At 39.7% G+C, this 20067-nt stretch overlaps 1 long non-coding RNA gene across 1 annotated transcript in view; it reads left to right on the plus strand.

The window, feature by feature from the left end:
* Positions 1–19676, plus strand: part of LOC117083353 — a 143655-nt gene extending 123979 nt beyond the window's left edge. The window contains exon 2 of the long non-coding RNA XR_004437058.1: positions 19482–19676. This is a non-coding gene — a long non-coding RNA (uncharacterized LOC117083353). The remainder of the gene's footprint in view (positions 1–19481) is intronic.
* Positions 19677–20067: the final 391 nt, after the last annotated feature.

A 20067-nucleotide genomic window follows, 5' to 3' on the forward strand; every position in this document is an offset into this window, starting at 1 on the left:
ACTAGTCACACACTTATATTTTATAACTCTATACAAGCGTATATACTTATATCATTATAAGTCTGTTAACTGTATACTTACATCATTAATAGTAGTTACATAATGATAGTCCTTTGGAACAAAGAGTATAATTATTCTGGTGTGTGCTCTTAAGATTCAAGAAGATGTGAATCTTGCTTAGTATACTGTTAACAAAATGTTGTCTCAGAGATACATTTAAATACTGTCTAGCCAGCCCACCACTCAGATTTAATATCATTATTCATCTCTCATTTTTATTGTAGTTGGAGTATACAAGATTCATACAAAACTGACATAAAATGAGTGGTAAGTTCCCTTCCATTGAAGTCGTAACTAAGAATATATGATAAGCACATGCATTGTGAAGATGGAGCATTACACTAAGTAATTAGCAAGCAAGCTAGCCAGAGTGAAGAGACTGCATTCTGAAATGACACAAAACCTACTTAGCACTATAATTTATTCTTATGCCCTACTTTGCTCTGTTTGAATTTATTCCTGGCCTGTAAGTATAATGACTAAAAATCATTAATCAAATTATTAAAAGAATAATTTCATGCTTACTAAGCAGGAATTGTTTCTTAAACAGACCCTAAGTTCTTTTTGGTTGACCTTGTGGTGAAATCAGAAGAGCTCACATTTTCTGGCCAAATCAAATCCAGCTTCATGACCTACCTACATCTCTTACTAATTTGCTTAACCTTGGGATTTTTTGGTTTTATGTTTCTTTGTTTTGACTGTTTGAGACAGAGTCTCGCTCTATTGCCCTGGCTGGAGTTTAGTGGGGCAGTCCTGACTTACTACATCCTCAAACTCCTGAATTCAAGTGATCCTCCCAGCTCAACCTCCTGAGTAGCTGGGACTACAGGTGTGCACCACCACAACTGGCTAATTTATTTTAAATTTTATTTTGTAGAGATGGCATATCACTATGTTGCCCAGGCTCATCTCAAACTCCTGAGCTCAAGTGATCCTCCCACCTTGGCCTCCCAAAGTTCTGGGATTACAGGCATGAACCACTGTGCCTGGCTGACTTTCGGGATATTTTTTTAGCATCTCTTGAATTCAAAGTTCTTATCTGTAGAATGATCATGAAATCAGACGACCAGCGGTTCTAGATCTTAAGTGTGCACTAAGGGCCTGTGAAACACAGTTTCCTGGACTCCACACTGATCCATAAGTCTCGGCTGAGGCTCAAGGTTTGCCTTTCTACTGAGGATCCAGGCATTATGAGGTTGCTGGTAGAGAGACCACACTTCAAATCAATGGCCTATGTTTTAGGATGGTTGGAACATTAGAAGAGATAACCTTTTAGTGGTTTTGAAGCCTGATGGGGAGCTTTAAATTATAACCCTACCCATGTGGCCAGTGCATTAATATGCCACAGGCTGGGAAACCATCAGTTATGTAAAGCTTTTAGCTCAGTGTGTGGTGATGTGGGTCACTGAATACATATTAGTTCTATTTCTTTGTGCATGCATTTGGTTTTATTCTATTTTTTATAGCTGACCTATTCTAAGTCCCTGAATGACCCAAATTTGTCAACAGGTGTTTGCTTATTTGTTTAACGATTGCATACATTTGAGTCTTGACTAATTCAATTTAAATTTAGGTCCCATCTCCTGCAGAGTTCAGTGTAATTGTCTAAGTCAATGGACTGTTCTGTTTTCTTTCCCCCACATCTGCTGTCTGTATGGGCCCACTTTTGTGGGTCAGTATAGTGCTGGAATTGGATAAAGGCAGTCTTTAGGCAAAATTTACTTTTAAAAAGCCTTTTATTATTATTTTAGTTGGGATTTCAGGATAATCAGTTTCTACTTAAGATTTTATCTTTATACATGTTTCATATTTATAATAAATCCAAATTCTGTGGGTCTGATCATCATTCGTATAAGCATAAAGTGCACTCAAATACTTATGCAAATAGACCACCAGAAGAGCTTTGAAAAGGGAAAACAAGCAAGCAAACAAGCTTCCCAAGTCATTATCCACTTTTGAAATTGCAAACAATTCTCCCAAGGCTGACCTAGTCCTATTTTCTTAAAATGTAAAGAAATCTCCAGGTAAACAGCCCTTTAGGAAATAAAGACTTTATATTTCTTTTGGCATTAACAAATTTTGGAGAAGTTTTTTCTATAATTAATAATAATGGGGGGATGAATTTCTTTTTTTTTTATTTTTTTATTTTATTTTTATTTTTTCTTTTTTTTTTTTTATTATACTTTAAGTTCTAGGGTACATGTGCATGACGTTTATATCATGTATAACTCCCCAATGCAATCCCTCCCTCCTCCCCCTCCCCATGATAGGCCCCAGTGTGTGATGTTCCCCTCCCGAGTCCAAGTGATCTCATTGTTCAGTTCCCACCTATGAGTGAGAACATGCGGTGTTTGGTTTTCTCTTCTTGTGATAGTTTGCTAAGAATGATGGTTTCCAGCTGCATCCATGTCCCTACAAAGGACGCAAACTCATCCTTTTTGATGGCTGCATAGTAATCCATGGTGTATATGTGCCACATTTTCTTAATCCAGTCTGTCACAGATGGACATTTGGGTTGATTCCAAGTCTTTGCTATTGTGAATAGTGCCGCAATAAACATACGTGTGCATGTGTCTTTATAGTAGAGTAATTTATAATCCTTTGGGTATATACCCAGTAGTGGGATGGCTGGGTCATATGGTACATCTAGTTCTAGATCCTTGAGGAATCGCCATACTGTTTTCCATAATGGTTGAACTAGTTTACAATCCCACCAACAGTGTAAAAGTGTTCCTATTTCTCCACATCCTCTCCAACACCTGTTGTTTCCTGACTTCTTAATGATTGCCATTCTAACTGGTGTGAGATGGTATCTCATTGTGGTTTTGATTTGCATTTCTCTGATGGCCAGTGATGATGAGCATTTTTTCATGTGTCTGTTGGCTGTATGGATGTCTTCTTTTGAGAAATGTCTGTTCATATCCTTTCCCCACTTTTTGATGGGGTTGTTTGTTTTTTTCTTGTATATTTGTTTGAGTTCTTTGTAGATTCTGGATATTAGCCCTTTGTCAGATGAGTAGGTTGCAAAAATTTTCTCCCATTCTGTAGGTTGCCTGTTCACTCTGATGGTAGTTTCTTTAGCTGTGCAAAAGCTCTTTAGTTTATTAGATCCCATGTGTCAATTTTGGCTTTTGCTGCCGTTGCTTTTGGTGTTTTAGACATGAAGTCCTTGCCCATGCCTATGTCCTGAATGGTACTACCTAGATTTTCTTCTAGGGTTTTTATGGTATTAGGTCTAACATTTAAGTCTCTAATCCATCTTGAATTAATTTTCGTATAAGGGGTAAGGAAAGGATCCAGTTTCAGCTTTCTACTTATGGCTAGCCAATTTTCCCAGCACCATTTATTAAATAGGGAATCCTTTCCCCATTTCTTGTTTCTCTCAGGTTTGTCAAAGATCAGATGGCTGTAGATGTGTGGTATTATTTCTGAGGACTCTGTTCTGTTCCATTGGTCTATATCTCTGTTGTGGTACCAGTACCATGCTGTTTTGGTTACTGTAGCCTTGTAGTATAGTTTGAAGTCAGGTAGCGTGACGCCTCCAGCTTTGTCCTTTTGACTTAGGATTGTCTTGGCAATGCGGGCTCTTTTTTGGTTCCATATGAACTTTAAAGCCGTTTTTTCCAATTCTGTGAAGAAAGTCATTGGTAGCTTGATGGGGATGGCATTGAATCTATAAATCACCTTGGGCAGTATGGCCATTTTCACGATATTGATTCTTCCTATCCATGAGCATGGTATGTTCTTCCATTTGTTTGTGTCCTCTTTGATTTCACTGAGCAGTGGTTTGTAGTTCTCCTTGAAGAGGTCCTTTACATCCCTTGTAAGCTGGATTCCTAGGTATTTTATTCTCTTTGAAGCAATTGTGAATGGAAGTTCATTCCTGATTTGGCTCTCTGCTTGTCTGTTACTGGTGTATAAGAATGCTTGTGATTTTTGCACATTAATTTTGTATCCTGAGACTTTGCTGAAGTTGCTTATCAGCTTAAGGAGATTTTGGGCTGAGACAATGGGGTTTTCTAAATATACAATCATGTCATCTGCAAACAGGGACAATTTGACTTCTTCTTTTCCTAACTGGATACCCTTGATTTCTTTCTCTTGCCTGATTGCCCTAGCCAGAACTTCCAACACTATGTTGAATAGGAGTGGTGAGAGAGGGCATCCCTGTCTTGTGCCAGTTTTCAAAGGGAATTTTTCCAGTTTTTGCCCATTCAGTATGATATTAGCTGTGGGTTTGTCATAAATAGCTCTTATTATTTTGAGGTACGTTCCATCAATACCGAATTTATTGAGCGTTTTTAGCATAAGGGCTGTTGAATTTTGTCAAAAGCCTTTTCTGCATCTATTGAGATAATCATGTGGTTCTTGTCTTTGGTTCTGTTTATATGCTGGATTACGTTTATTGATTTGCAATGTTGAACCAGCCTTGCATCCCAGGGATGAAGCCCACTTGATCATGGTGGATAAGCTTTTTGATGTGCTGCTGAATCCGGTTTGCCAGTATTTTATTGAGGATTTTTGCATCGATGTTCATCAGGGATATTGGTCTAAAATTCTCTTTTTTTGTTGTGTCTCTGCCAGGCTTTGGTATCAGGATGATGTTGGCCTCATAAAAGAGTTAGGGAGGATTCCCTCTTTTTCTATTGATTGAAATAGTTTCAGAAGGAATGGTACCAGCTCCTCCTTGTACCTCTGGTAGAATTCAGCTGTGAATCCATCTGGTCCTGGACTTTTTTTGGTGGGTAGGCTATTAATTGTTGCCTCAATTTCAGAGCCTGCTATTGGTCTATTCAGGGATTCAACTTCTTCCTGGTTTAGTCTTGGGAGAGTGTAAGTGTCCAGGAAATTATCCATTTCTTCTAGATTTTCTAGTTGATTTGCGTAGAGGCATTTATAGTATTCTCTGATGGTTGTTTGTATTTCTGTGGGGTCGGTGGTGATATCCCCTTTATCATTTTTTATTGCGTCTATTTGATTCCTCTCTCTTTTCTTCTTTATTAGTCTAGCTAGCGGTCTGTCAATTTTGTTGATCTTTTCAAAAACCAACTCCTGGATTCATTGATTTTTTGGAAGGTTTTTTGTGTCTCTATCTCCTTCAGTTCTGCTCTGATCTTAGTTATTTCTTGCCTTCTGCTAGCTTTTGAATGTGTTTGCTCTTGCCTCTCTAGTTCTTTTAATTGTGATGTTAGAGTGTCAATTTTAGATCTCTCCTGCTTTCTCTTGTGGGCATTTAGTGCTATAAATTTCCTCTACACACTGCTTTAAATGTGTCCCAGAGATTCTGGTATGTTGTATCTTTGTTCTCATTGGTTTCAAAGAACATCTTTATTTCTGCTTTCATTTCGTTATGTACCCAGTAGTCATTCAGGAGCAGGTTGTTCAGTTTCCATGTAGTTGAGCGGTTTTGATTGAGTTTCTTAGTCCTGAGTTCTAGTTTGATTGCACTGTGGTCTGAGAGAGAGTTTGTTATAATTTCTGTTCTTGTACATTTGCTGAGGAGTGCTTTACTTCCAATTATGTGGTCAATTTTGGAATAAGTGCGATGTGGTGCTGAGAAGAATGTATATTCTGTTGATTTGGGGTGGAGAGTTCTATAGATGTCTATTAGGTCCGCTTGGTGCAGAGATGAGTTCAATTCCTGGATATCCTTGTTAACTTTCTGTCTCGTTGATCTGTCTAATGTTGACAGTGGAGTGTTGAAGTCTCCCATTATTATTGTATGGGAGTCTAAGTCTCTTTGTAGGTCTCTAAGGACTTGCTTTATGAATCTGGGTGCTCCTGTATTGGGTGCATATATATTTAGGAGAGTTAGCTCTTCCTGTTGAATTGATCCCTTTACCATTATGTAATGGCCTTCTTTGTCTCTTTTGATCTTTGATGGTTTAAAGTCTGTTTTATCAGAGACTAGGATTGCAACCCCTGCTTTTTTTGTTCTCCATTTGCTTGGTAGATCTTCCTCCATCCCTTTATTTTGAGCCTATGTATGTCTCTGCATGTGAGATGGGTCTCCTGAATACAGCAGACTGATGGGTCTTGACTCTTGATCCAGTTTGCCAGTCTGTGTCTTTTAATTGGAGCATTTAGTCCATTGACATTTAAGGTTAATATTGTTATGTGTGAACTTGATCCTGTCATTATGATATTAACTGGTTATTTTGCTCGTTAGTTGATGCAGTTTCTTCCTAGCCTCGATGGTCTTTACATTTTGGCATGTTTTTGCAATGGCTGGTACCGGTTGTTCCTTTCCATGTTTAGGGCTTCCTTCAGGGTCTCTTGTAAGGCAGGCCTGGTGGTGACAAAATCTCTAAGCATTTGCTTATCTGTAAAGGATTTTATTTCTCCTTCACTGATGAAGCTTAGTTTGGCTGGATATGAAATTCTGGGTTGAAAATTCTTTTCTTTAAGAACGTTGAATATTGGCCCCCACTCTCTTCTGGCTTGTAGAGTTTCTGCCGAGAGATCTGCTGTTATCTGATGGGCTTCCCTTTGTGGGTAACCCGACCTTTCTCTCTGGCTGCCCTTAAGATTTTTTCCTTCATTTCAACTTTGGTGAATCTGGCAATTATGTGTCTTGGAGTTGCTCTTCTGGAGGAGTATCTTTGTGGCGTTCTCTGTATTTCCTGAATTTGAATGTTGGCCTGCCCTACTAGGTTGGGAAGTTCTCCTGGATGATATCCTGAAGAGTGTTTTCCAACTTGGTTCCATTTTCCCCCTCACTTTCAGGCACCCCAATCAGACGTAGATTTGGTCTTTTTACATAATCCCATACTTCTTGCAGGCTTTGTTCATTTCTTTTTCTTCTTTTTTCTTTTGGTTTCTCTTCTCGCTTCATTTCATTCATTTGATCCTCAATCGCTGATACTCTTTCTTCCAGTTGATCGAGTCGGTTACTGAAGCTTGTGCATTTGTCACGTATTTCTCGTGTCATGGTTTTCATCTCTGTCATTTCGTTTATGATCTTCTCTGCATTAATTAGTCTAGCTGTCAATTCTTCCACTTTTTTTTCAAGATTTTTAGTTTCTTTGCGCTGGGTACGTAATTCCTCCTTTAGCTCTGAGAGGTTTGATGGACTGAAGCCTTCTTCTCTCATCTCGTCAAAGTCATTCTCTGACCAGCTTTGATCCGTTGCTGGCGATGGCTGCGCTCCTTTGCAGGGGGAGATGCGCTCTTATTTTTTGAATTTCCAGCTTTTCTGCCCTGCTTCTTCCCCATCTTTGTGGTTTTATCTGTCTCTGGTCTTTGATGATGGTGACGTACTGATGGGGTTTTGGTATAGGTGTCCTTCCTGTTTGATAGTTTTCCGTCTGACAGTCAGAAGGACTGTCTGTTGGTCTGTTGGAGATTGCTTGAGGTCCACTCCAGACCCTGTTTGCCTGGGTATCAGCAGCAGAGGTTGCCGAAGATAGAATATTGCTGAACAGCGAGTGTACCTGTCTGATTCTTTCTTTGGAAGTTTCCTCTCAGGGGTGACTCCACCCTGTGAGGTGTGGGGTGTCAGACTGCCCCTAGTGGGAGATGTCTCCCAGCTAGGCTACTCAGGGGTCAGGGACCCACCTGAGCAGGCAGTCTGTCCGTTCTCAGATCTCAACCTCCGCGTTAGGAGATCCACGGCTCTCCCCAAAGCTGTCAGACAGAGTCGTTCGCGTCTGCACCGCCCCGGCTCTTTCCCCTGTTGGACTGCAGCTGTGCGCTGTCCGCAGAGGTAGAGTCTACAGAGACAGGCAGGCTTCCTTGAGCTGCTGTGAGCTCCACCCAGTTCGAGCTTCCCAGCGGCTTTGTTTACCTACTTAAGCCTCAGCAATGGCGGGCGCCCCTCCCCCAGCCTCGCTGCTGCCTTGCGGATAGATCGCCGCAGACGGCTGTGTTAGCAGTGAGGGAGGCTCCGTGGGCGTGGGACCCTCCCGGCCAGGTGTGGGATATATTCTCCTGGTGTGCCTGTTTCCTTAAAGCGCAGTATTGGGGTGGGAGTTACCCGATTTTCCAGGTGTTGTGTGTCTCAGTTCCCCTGGCTAGGAAAAGGGATTCCCTTCCCTCTTGCGCTTCCAGGTGAGGCGATGCCTCGCCCTGCTTCAGCTCACGCTGGTCAGGCTGCAGCAGCTGACCAGCACCGGTTGTCCGGCACTCCCTAGAGAGATGACCCCAGTACCTCAGTTGAAAATGCAGAAATCACCGGTCTTCTGTGTCGCTCGCGCTGGGAGTTGGAGACTGGAGCTGTTCCTATTCGGCCATCTTGCTCCACCCCCCCGGGGGGATGAATTTCTAAAAAGAAGAATATTAAATTGTTTTCAAAGATACTCGTAATGGCTCTTGAATGTTAACTCAACATGCTTTTCTTCAATAAACATTTAATAGATGCTGATGTTTTAGGTACTACTGTGTTAGATTTGGGTTACAAAAATCAACAAAACACTGACCCTGGACTCAAAACTGTGAAAAGTGACTTGAAAATAGTCATTTACTTTGGGCTAATGAGTGAGACACTGAAAAGGTAGGGTGGAAACAAAGTTGATGGTGTTGTAGGATAATAGTTGAAATATTTAGAAAGAATTCAGACATTTGGAGCTTAAGAAATCTCAAAAATCATTTAGAACACTTTTTCTATGGATGACAGGATTAGATGAAAATGGTTTTATTAAATTCACACATAATAGTTATATTCAAATGGTTGACAAACGCTCCTGTTTGTCACACGTGTCCGTGTGAAGAGACCACCAACAGGCTTTGTGTGAGCAACAAGGCTATTTATTTCACCTGGGTGCAGGTGGGCTGAGTTCGAAAAGAGTCAGCGAAGGGAGATATGGGTGGGGCCGTCTTATAGGATTTGGGTGGGTAGTGGAAAATTACAGTCAAAGGGGGTTTTTCTCTTGTAGGCAGGGGCGGGATCACAAGGGGCTCAGTGTGGGAGCTTCTGAGCCAGGAGAAGGAATTTCACAAGGTTAATTGCTCAGTTAAGGTGGGGCAGGAACAAATCACAATGGTGGAATGTCATCAGTTAAGGCAGGAATCAGCCATTTTCACTTCTTTTGTGATTCTTCACTTGCTTCAGGCCATCACAGGGGATATGATGGCTTGGCTTGGGCTCAGAGGCCTGACACTGTTGACGAAGATTATACCATAGCTGGTGAGGATTCTAAAGTTTAACTTGGCTGGGCACAGTGGCTCACACCTGTAATCCCAACACTTTGGGAGGCCAAGGCAGGAGAATCACTTGAAGCCAGGAGTTCGAGACCGGCCTGAGCAACATAGCAACATCCCATCTCCACAAGAAAATTAAAAAATTATCTGTTTGTGGTGGTGCATGCCTGTAGTCCCAGCTACTCAGGAGGCTGAGGTGGGAGGATCACTTGAGCCCATGAGGTCAAGGTCACAGTGAGCTATGTTTGCACCACTGCACTGTGGCCTGCACAACAGAGTGAGACCCTGCCTCAAATAGAAGAGAGAGAGAGAGAGAGAGAGAGAGAGAGAGAGAGAGAGAGAGAGAGATGATAGATAGATAGATAAAGTTTAACTTCCATGATGATGGGAGGGACCAGATTTTGCAATTAAGTTAAACCGCTTTAATGACAGGGAAGGAAATCTATTCTAGTTCTTGGGAGACAACAGGGCCTCATATTTCATAGGAAAATCAGTAGTAGGTGATTACCTTGAGAGGTTGTTGCCTGAAAAAAGTGAGGCATCATGAAACCAGTAAAGCAAAGCTAAAGCCAAGAAATGGCAACAGACAGTTGTAAGCTAGGCAGAAGTTAACCCCAGTGAAACATTTTAGCAGGATGCAGGGTTCGATTTTCTTTGATAGACTCGTAGCTGGCACTCCAGGCCCTGTGTGGTGACTGAGCTGAGCAAATTGACCAGCAATACTAAGCAGACTGTGGTGTCAGGTGACAGCCAGGGCCAACACAGCAACTAAGCAACTTGGTGGAGACCTTGGTGCATTGAACGGGGGATCCTTAAACCCCTTGGGTCTGAGGTCTACATTAGTGCTAGACACTAGGACAGCTGGGCCTGCAGCTAGACGTCAAGATTTCCAATAAGAGCATGGAAGTAGAATATAGGAACCAGACAAGGGCACAGGGGTTTTTCTTTTTGTATGTGCCTCTGTAAAGATCCAAAACTGAAGTGGAGAAGTTGCAGACATCTATTTTGACTCAATATAAGCTAATTTCTTATATATTGGTTCTAAAAATACCTACTAACCTCATTGAGTAGTAAAGTCATAATAATTTTCCATGTAAAAAAAAAAAATCACAGGAGTGCAATCTCATGCATGAATATCATCTCAGGGGGCTCAGGGACACCTGTAGTTTATTTATATATTGCAGCAGAATCCAAGGTCCCCAGGATAAACAACCCTGTTCTAAAATTTAGAGCAGTCTCACATTACCACGGAGCTAGTGTCAGAGGTGGATGTCCTCTAGCACCATACTTAAGTGTAGGCTGAGTGACCCCTGGAAGGAATGGTGGAGAGAATTTCCAAGCATCTAGAGGAGGAACTAGGATCATTTACCTCCAAAAGACCTTTTAAGCCTGCAATTGTCTATGATTCAAGTAATGCGAAGCATTAAAAACAGACATCTGCCTCTTCAGAACTAACCAGTCACTTTTTACAGCCCAAACTCCTCTTGAGCTTAAAGAGAAAAAGGATGGCATATCTCGGACACCTTAGATGGAACCATATAAATAGGATAGCAAGTATTTCAGTGGAAAAACCAACAGGATAAAGTAAGTAAGTGACTTAGCAAGAAGAAACAAGTTTGAGGGTTGTTTTTCTTGAAAAATAAAAATGATTTGTAGGATGATTCTTATCATATAAAATGTGACTGTAATAGTTATCTATTAATATGTAAAAAATGATCCTACTACTTCACAGTTTAAAGCAATAAAGATATACCATTTTTTCATGAATCTAGGATTTTGGAGTGGCTTAGTTGGGAGGTTCAGGCTCAAAGTCCCTCATGAGCTTGAAGTCAGGTTGTCCATCAGGGCTTTAGTCTCAAAAGGTTCTATGTGGCTGGAGGATCTTCTGGCAAGATGGCTCAGCCACGTGGCTACTGGCCTGCCTTCTCAGTTACTCATCCCATGGATCTCCTCACAGGGCTGCTTGAGTATCCTTACAACACAGTGGCTGGCTTTCTCCCAAGTGAGTTAGCCAAAAGAATGCAAGAGGGAAACTCAAATGTCTCTTATGACCTACGCTTCAAATTCACATGCCATCATTGCCTCAGTATCCTATTGCTTATACAAGTCAGCCCAGTCATTAGGGGCCATCTTGGAGGCTGGATACCATACTGATATTATAGCCAAGGGGGAAAGGATTTAAGTTCACTTTTAGGCTATTGCAGTGACTTTGAAAATAAGAAGTACACAAAACAGTTGTATATTTTGAGAGACAATAAAGCCTATGCCGTTCAGAGCCCTCACACATAAAGCCTATCAGCCAAAGAACTTTGGAGAATGTCACCAATAAAAAACCACATACAGCGTTAACTTGACTTTGGACTTTGCTAGCTTGGATGCTTATATACGTATCATTTCTAACTTAGAACTGGCTTTTCAAAGTATGAAAGTCAAACTCGGTGTTATCCAACTGGGATTTGAAAAGTAAGTTATTGTGTAAGTTTTAAAATCTTTACATGTCATCAAGAAAATTCAAAATGGGTTAAGCCATTGTTTTCTAATAGAAATGCAACCAGGGCCACAGATACAAGCCGATTATCTAATTTCAGAAATGGGTGAAAGTAATTTTAATAGCATGGTTATTGACCCAGTGCTATGGCTTAAATGTGTCCCCTCGGAAATTCAGGTGTTGAAACTAAATGACCAGTGTGATAGTGCTAGGAGGTAGAGTTATATAAAAAGCTTCACCCAGCTCTCAGCTAACTTGCTCTTCCACCTTCTGCCCTGTGAAGATACAGTGTTCCTCCCCTCCTGGGGTTGCAGCAAAAGATATCAACTTGGAAACAGAGAGTAGCTCTCACCAGATAAGCAAACCTGCGATGCCTTCATCTTGAACTTCCCAGCCACCAGAACTATAAAAAAATTCATTTCTGTTCTTTGTAAACTACCCAGTCTCAATATTTTATAGTAAGAATGCAAATTGACCAATACACCCACTCTGTCTAAATTCAACATTACAATTTCAACATGAGGTCAATATAAAAATGTTTGTTGTACTAAGTTTGAAATCCAGTGTGTATTTTACATTTCTGGCACATCTCAGTTGGAGGAGCCATATTTCAAATGTTCAATAAGCACATGAGATTAGTGGCTACTGTACTGGATAACAAAGGTAATTTACCAATGGAAAAAAATCCATCGGACTAGACCTGATCAAGAAACTTGCTCAAATCAAGTAACCAAGGACCCATTGCTATCTCACTGCTGTCTTCTCCAGGCCTGACTCAAACCACAGGCTCCAACTGGTAGCACCTCAGTAGATGGGGCTCTACATTGTCGTCACTGAATAGTTAATGTCTAGTACCAGCCTCACGTCCTCATCCTGGTCATGGAAGAAATGAGCATCTCTTATAGCTCATGGCTGGTAGATGCACTGTGGTGTTCATATTCTCCCAGTGCCCTGAACTGGGTAACCTGACTATTCGAAGACTGGTCATCGTGGTTAGTATCACAAGAGCTCTTGATCGTACAAGGCAATTAAAATCTCCTAGAATACAGAAGTGGGCTCAAGACTCCCATACCACATTCTTAAGCAAGGGAGAGTAATTAATTGCACAAAGGAAAATCGGAGTACTTTTAACAAGAGATGAAGTGGGGAGCAGATGGAAACAGACAAAAGCAAACACATGTCCACAACCCACTGTCCATAACGAAGTGTATAGGCAGATGTCTTGAATTCCATCTTTGATTTCCCAACCACAAAAGGAGAGGCAAATCAAAGTCCATGACTAGCTCTGGATCTGCAGCTAGGACCACCTACATAACTCATGGCTGGGGTTCATCTAATTATTTGTAGTTTCAATCATCTGTGACCCACTTGTAATTCACTAATGTTGTGCCAGTGGCCAACTTGAATTTCTACAGACAGCAGTAGCCCCTTGAATTAACAGAATAATTGAAAATGTACACACTACTATGTGACAAGAAAATAATTTTAAATGGAATGTATAATGTATGTTCGTCCATGAAAGCATTACTCAGACTTTTGTATTAAATTTGAAATGCTTACTATAACCTTAAAACGGTTTCTGTTTTTAAGACAGAATACAAATTCGTTTTTTTCCTGATGTTTGAGTTAAATAATCTTTTTAGGGAGTATTAAATGAATATTATTAGATTTGATAGATCTAACAAAATTATTTGAATACAATTTTCAGTTCTGTACAAGGGCAAATCAAGTAAAATAATTCCATCCTCAAAATAGTTTGTACTACATGTTTTACTATAATTGAAACATTTAAAAAAAATATGTACCCATATGGGCAAGAACAAAGAAAGGACGTTTTTTAAAAATTAAAGAAGAAAGATGCTAAGGTTGAAACATTTGGGGTGTTATTTTTTCCTCAGAAGGCTTATGTGGATGTATAACAGCATTTGTGCATGTTCTAAAATAAACTGTGTTTCTAAAATGAATGACTCACAACATATTTTAGCAGCCTGCACAGAGCGTTTGAGACTGAAAAGGAAGGTGTTTACACAGAGATAGGGAGGAGAAAGACTGTTTTCCTCTACTGTCTTACCGTATCACGTGAGTCCTTACCCAGAACTTTCTCAGGAAACAGAGCAAACTCATCCAAAGATGTTTGCAGCAAGGAATAGCACAGAAACATCGACCATATGGGAGAATTGAGGGTCTTCTAATCCAAAGGAAATAGGAGGTCTTACTCATATACAAGTGATTGTTAAAATTTGAGTTTTAAATGGTAGCCGAAATGTTCTTCATCTCTTAAATATATTCTAAGTTCCCAAATTCTTCTTCCTAAAGCAACTTTTCTCTAAAAGAGATTTTTTAAAAATCATCTTTCTATTTCAGCAACAGGACTAGAGTCTGATACTGCTAGTAACTCAACCAAAACTTTCCCAAGCAGAGCCAAAATAGCTTCCATAAAATTTCTAAAGATGAGAATCAGCCCCAGATGGTCCAGACTAAAATGTTAAATATGCTGCTAATACTATGGTCAAGTGAAATGGCATATTTGCATTTTTCTGAATCTATCTAAAATTAGTCTTTTAAAGAGGTCCATCTGCTTCAAAATATCTTTTCCACGGCCCTTCTTGTACATGATGTTTCCACCCCGAGTAAAGCAACTGGGTAAATAAGTTGTATCTTTAGAAGGCCTGTGTTAAATAACAAATATATCTGTGCAGTAGATGTCACAGTAACCAAAAAGGGCCCAGCACTACATCCACATGAAGTGTTTACTGGATGGGCAAGAGGTACTGAGAGAATAGCGTTTACATAGTATATTTAGGTAGACTTGGAAAGAAAAGAAAAGAAAAGGGAAAGATCTCTCCACTTTTCATGAGTCCTGATTTTCTGGTGCTAAAATAACAGGTAAGTTATATGTCTGCTTCCTTCTCAGTCTACTCTGGGTTTGTTCTTAATCGATAATGAGCAGCCCTCTCTTTTTCTAAAGCCTAGTCAGGCCAGCAGGGTATTTGTCTTTTACTTGAGTCATAAGCTTTGCACCCTATGTATCCGAATTTCCAGATATCTCCTCATATCATCTTCTTTGCATCAGGACAATCTTTCTAGAAATCTTTCTCAAATCTCAGTTTTTCTGACTCTATCTCTGAATTTTGGCCCTCTGAACAAAGATTCCATGCTCACATTCCAAAGTTGCTAATCTAATTGCCCAAGACATAGACAAAAGCCTCCCTGTTCTTCTTCAACTTAGAAATGGAGGGATGACTATGGATCCAAGTCTCTTTATTTTTTCCCTTCTCTTGGTGAATTTCAAAGAATAAGATGTTTTGCTGGCTGCAGAGGTAGAGGAGAGAGTGGAAATAAAATGGCTCTACTCTGCTCCAAGAGGTGACCTCTGAACGTAAGTTCTGACCCAGGACAGACCTGGTGACTTCAGCAACATCCTTCTTTCCCAGGCACAATGCACAGCAGATGGCCTCCTAAATGAAGTGCCATGCTAATAATTCTCCTCTCACCTTGGTTCATAATAGGGAAATGGATTTTCGACCCATTAGCATCTTACCCCCATTCATTTTCTGCTCTTTATTCACAAAATCAGCATCCCATGTCTGCAGTGATTAAAAGACCAAACAGAAGTCCTTCACATGGTTACGGGCAGCCTAGCCAGCCTTAATAAGCTACTCCTGCAAAATGGAAATGAAGAAATCTATTATGGGAATTAGAAACACATCACAATCAATTCTGTGTGGCAAAACAGAGGTTTAATATTGATAAATATAAGAATCCAATAATATATAGCAGGTGTGATGCATGGTCTATCTGTCCCTGTCCTCTTTATCTCCATATCAGGCCACACTGCTGCAAAATTTAGACTGCACACACCAGAACATGTGCATCTGATTGGATTTGGGTTTGTTGCAGGATGAAATTGGACCAAACAGCCACTCCTGTGGGTCAGTTTTTATTAATTACAGAAAACCTCCCTTCTCCTAGTCTAACATGGCCCTTTGCAGTTGTCAGTCATGTAAAGCCTTTCTTCTGCCTGTAAATAGGATATGATGGAAAGACTAAGCTCACACCTAAGTGAAAAAGGATGGATAAAAGGCAAGAGGCTGGCCTTTTACCGTTGTCACTCCACATGCCAACCCTTTTACTTCAGGAACACTCTCAAAACGAGTTACAGATTTAGAGTTCTCCTATTTTCAGTGTGTACTATTAAGCTAGGGAGAAAAGATCCGGAAGAGGAAAGATGACTTAATGGAAATTAATATGTTGAGTCCAGAGATTTGTACCATATAAATATCCAACTATTGAAAAGAGGTAATAGCAAAAATAAATGAACAGAAATAAAATTAGAATTTAGTCACATTGCAAGCAAATAAATGTAGCGTCATCATGACTTCTAAAACTATTCTAATTATCCAAGTCTAGCTGACACAAAATTCTAAACACTAACTAGATAATTTTTCTCAACGCTACCAACTCCTCTCTTCTTTGAGTTAAGAGAAACACAACATGGTGAATTCAAACAAAACGGCATCTCATAAAAAGTTGTTTTTTTTTTTTCAAAAGGCTCAGCATCACTAATCATCAGAGAACTGCAAATTAAAACTACAATGAAATACCATCTTACACCAGTCAGAATGGCTATTATTAAAAAGTAAAGAAACAGCAGATGTTGGTGTGGGTGCAGAGAAAAGGGAACACTTATACGCTATTGGTGGAAATGTAAATTAATACAACCTCTATGGAAAATAGTATGGAGATTTCTCAAAGAGCTAACAATAAAACTCCCATTTGACCCAGCAATCCCACTACTGGGTATCTACCCAAAATAAATTATTATATAAAAAGACATCTGCACTCATATGTTTATTGCAGCACTATTCACAATAGCAAAGTCACAGAATCAGCTTACCTGCCCTTTAACAGATGACTGGATAAAGAAAATATAGTATACAGACACCATGAAATACTGCTCACCCATAAAAATGGATGGAATTATATATTTTGCAGCAACATGGATGGAATTGGAGGCCATTTTCCCAAGTGAAATGACTCAGAAAGTCAAATACTGAACGTTCTCACTTACAAAGTGGGAGCTAAATAGTGGTGCACATGGACATACAAAATGAAATAATACGTCTATTGCACCCCTTAATATATTTTCAGATAAACAAGGGAATCCCCTGAAGCTCTGCTCCTTTAACGTGAGCACCACGTTAAGCTTCCTCAGCAGAGGGTGCTGGAGAGATAGTGCAAAAGAAAGGCTGCAATTTCTGGCTCAGGGGATGAAATCGGAAGTGCGGTTATGACAACGTCTGGTGGCATCTCTTCCAGTCATAAGCCCAGGTTGCAGCCTTTCAGCAACTCTGACACCTAGGCCTGGCAATATTATTTCCCCAGCTTTCTCAGCTCAGAAATCAGAGTTCCCTTCCGAGTCTGACACCTAGGCCTGGCAATATTATTTCCCCAGCTTTCTCAGCTCAGAAATCAGAGTTCCCTTCCGAGTCTGACACATCAAGCTGTTGTCCTTCTTCAAACTTCTCACATGGCTGTGTCCCTTTGAAACTTCTGTCCACTCCAATGCACAGACTCCCTAACACGGTGGTTGCCGATCACCTGCCCTCTCACCTGCACTCTAGAAGGTGGCCCACAGTTTGCCCAGCAACTCAAGATCAACTCTGGCTTGGCCAAATCTCTAAACATCTCCACTCTTAGGTGGCAGTGCCGTATACCTTTTCCAGGAAAGTCTAAACCCTTTCCTAGTGTGTCCTTTGAACTCTCTCCCTGAGCTCTAAAATACCAAACAGAGTTGAGTGTCTGCATGTCTTATAGTTACTCTTTCATAACTCTTCATAATTCTTCACATTAAACGCTCCCTATTTAATCCCACTGCATGGTTTGTCTCTTGCCTGGACTCAAACTTCCACAGTATTTCATTGTATAGGTATACCACATATTGTTCATCCATGCATCAATTGATGGTCATTTGGGTTGTTTCCATTTGTTTGGCTCTTAGGAATAATGCTGCTGTGAACATTTATGTGCAAGTCACATGTTTTATTTCTCCAGGGTAGCTACGCAGGAGTTGAATTGCTGGAGCGCATGGTACATTTGTCTTTAACTTTGTAAGAAACTGCCAAACTATTTTCCAAAGTGGCTGCACCATTTGTCCTTCCCATTAGCAATGTGTGAAGGTTCCAATTCTCTACATCCACATCAACACTTATTATGTTCTATCTTTTATGATTATAGCCATTCTAGTATATTTTATACTACCAATTCAAGTTATCGAAGCCAAAAATGAAGGTTGAGTGAAAAAAAAAAAAAATCAGAATTGTGTCCAGTACTCAAAAAGAAATAGGAAAGTGATGTCTATTATTTTGTTCTTGTTCTTATCAAAAGTTAAGGGACCAGTTCTTTCTGGGCTGCAATTATGGTAATGTGTTCTTTCTTGGATGCTGTGACAGCAGGGTAAATGAAAGGAAACTCACAGTTTTTGGAACAAAAGCCATAGAACACTTCATTTCAAGAAAAAGTTAATACAAACTTCAATAAAATAATGTGAAGAAAATGTTAAGCCAAAAACACAATTTGATTTTGTGACTTTTTATATGTAGGTAATTTTCTCTTTTTTTTTTTTCTGGTAGAAACTTTAAAACTAATTCAACAGTTGGTTCAGAAACAACATTTAACTATTATTTTCTAGGCTACACACTTGGGCCCAATACAACTCCAAGAAATGGAGAAACGCTCTGTTTCCGTTTGGAATTCAGAGAATCTTTCTGGCTGTGGTACAGTTTTCCTGTGTTTTGCTCCAAGATGGTTGAAATTTGGGCAGCTCAATCAGGTTCAAATTATGTTAGAATAGCATTTGCATTCTAGTTACAAAGCAAGGCTTTGCATTCCACCCACACTTTCTTGGCTTGAACCACCATCCTCATCAGTCTAAAGAAATTTAAATCTTTTAAACAAGACAGGATGAAAGAAAAGTTGGGCTGAAAAAGAAAAATTTAGAAACTTCCTGATTAAGTTAGCTATTCCTAAAGTGTTTAGATCACAAGCCACCTCCTAGCACCTCGTTTGAGATTCCACTGAGTAAAGTACATACCTTCAAGGTGATTAGAATGAATTAGCAAACATCATGGATTAAAAAAAAAAAAAAAAAACAACTTTGGAAGCTGTTTGTTAAATCTTGCAGAATTTTTAGCTGGTTTAAATATCAGACACCAAGTTCAGATAAGAAAACATAACGAGGTTTTGGGGTGATGGAAACTACTCAATCCACTATCTCCGGTTCCATGAAGATCCACGTTAGTCTGTGACATTAAAGTATGATATCAATTCTTTGAGCCTTTTGGGTTTCAATATGTATATTTAACAATACAGGGGCTTCAGCATAGGGTACACTACCTTATGAATGTATGGGACTTTGGCTTTATGACACATTAAAAAAGACAGTGCATATATAGCTGGTTAGTCCAGTTTATGTACATTTTAAATAATTATGATTCTAAAAGTATGGTCTCTGATGTTTGAATATATTGTTTAAGCAAAAATAGTCCTTGGAAAGGTTGCAACGTGATAGAGGAAGAGACACAGGAACCCTGTTTTGGAGACAGATTTCCATCAGGGAAGAACTTCTACAGATACTCACTGAAGAATATCTAAAAGCATCATGCTTGCTTGCACCTATTTATCTGTTTTTTCCCCCCAGGTCTCCATTGCCAAATGATGTCTTCAACCAATCTTTGCATAAACAGAAAATGAAAGAGACCTATAATTTCTATATTTTGTCTTTTGATTCCAACAGCATTATTATTTTAGGAGAGCGGTCTAGATCAACCACTTTAAAATGACACCAACAGAAGGGCAGTGAAGAAGGCATTCTCGGAGGCTGCACATTTCTGGAAGACAGCATGACAATACGCCTCAAGTGCAAACAGGTATTCGGTTTGGACTTAGCAATTCTATATCAAAGAATTTGGCCCTACACAATAAAAAGAAAGCCAAGATTTAAATGTAGATATTCCCTACATAATAATTTATAACTAAAAAAAGTAAGCCAAGCAAAACATCTAACATCATAGAACTCATTAACTAAATTGTAGAAAGGACTTTATTGTGTATAGAAAAATTACTCAATTCTACAAAATGTAAAGTACTTGGGGGAAAAGGCATTGAAATGACATACCCAAAGTTCACCTCAAATGTAGCCAGTGTAGAGGACATGATTGCAGACTTTTGATATATGGACACCAGGATATGCAGATAGACAGAGATTCAGATAGAAATGTTTTAAGGACCATGTGTTTAAAGTAAGAATTAGTAAATGTATTTTTCTTAAATTTAGCTATAGAAAAGAAAGCTGAAGTGATGCCAAAGGGATTGCTGATCTT

Source organism: Trachypithecus francoisi, unplaced genomic scaffold (assembly GCF_009764315.1).
Source record: "Trachypithecus francoisi isolate TF-2019V2 unplaced genomic scaffold, Tfra_2.0 Contig00324, whole genome shotgun sequence".
NCBI lineage: Eukaryota > Metazoa > Chordata > Mammalia > Primates > Cercopithecidae > Trachypithecus > Trachypithecus francoisi.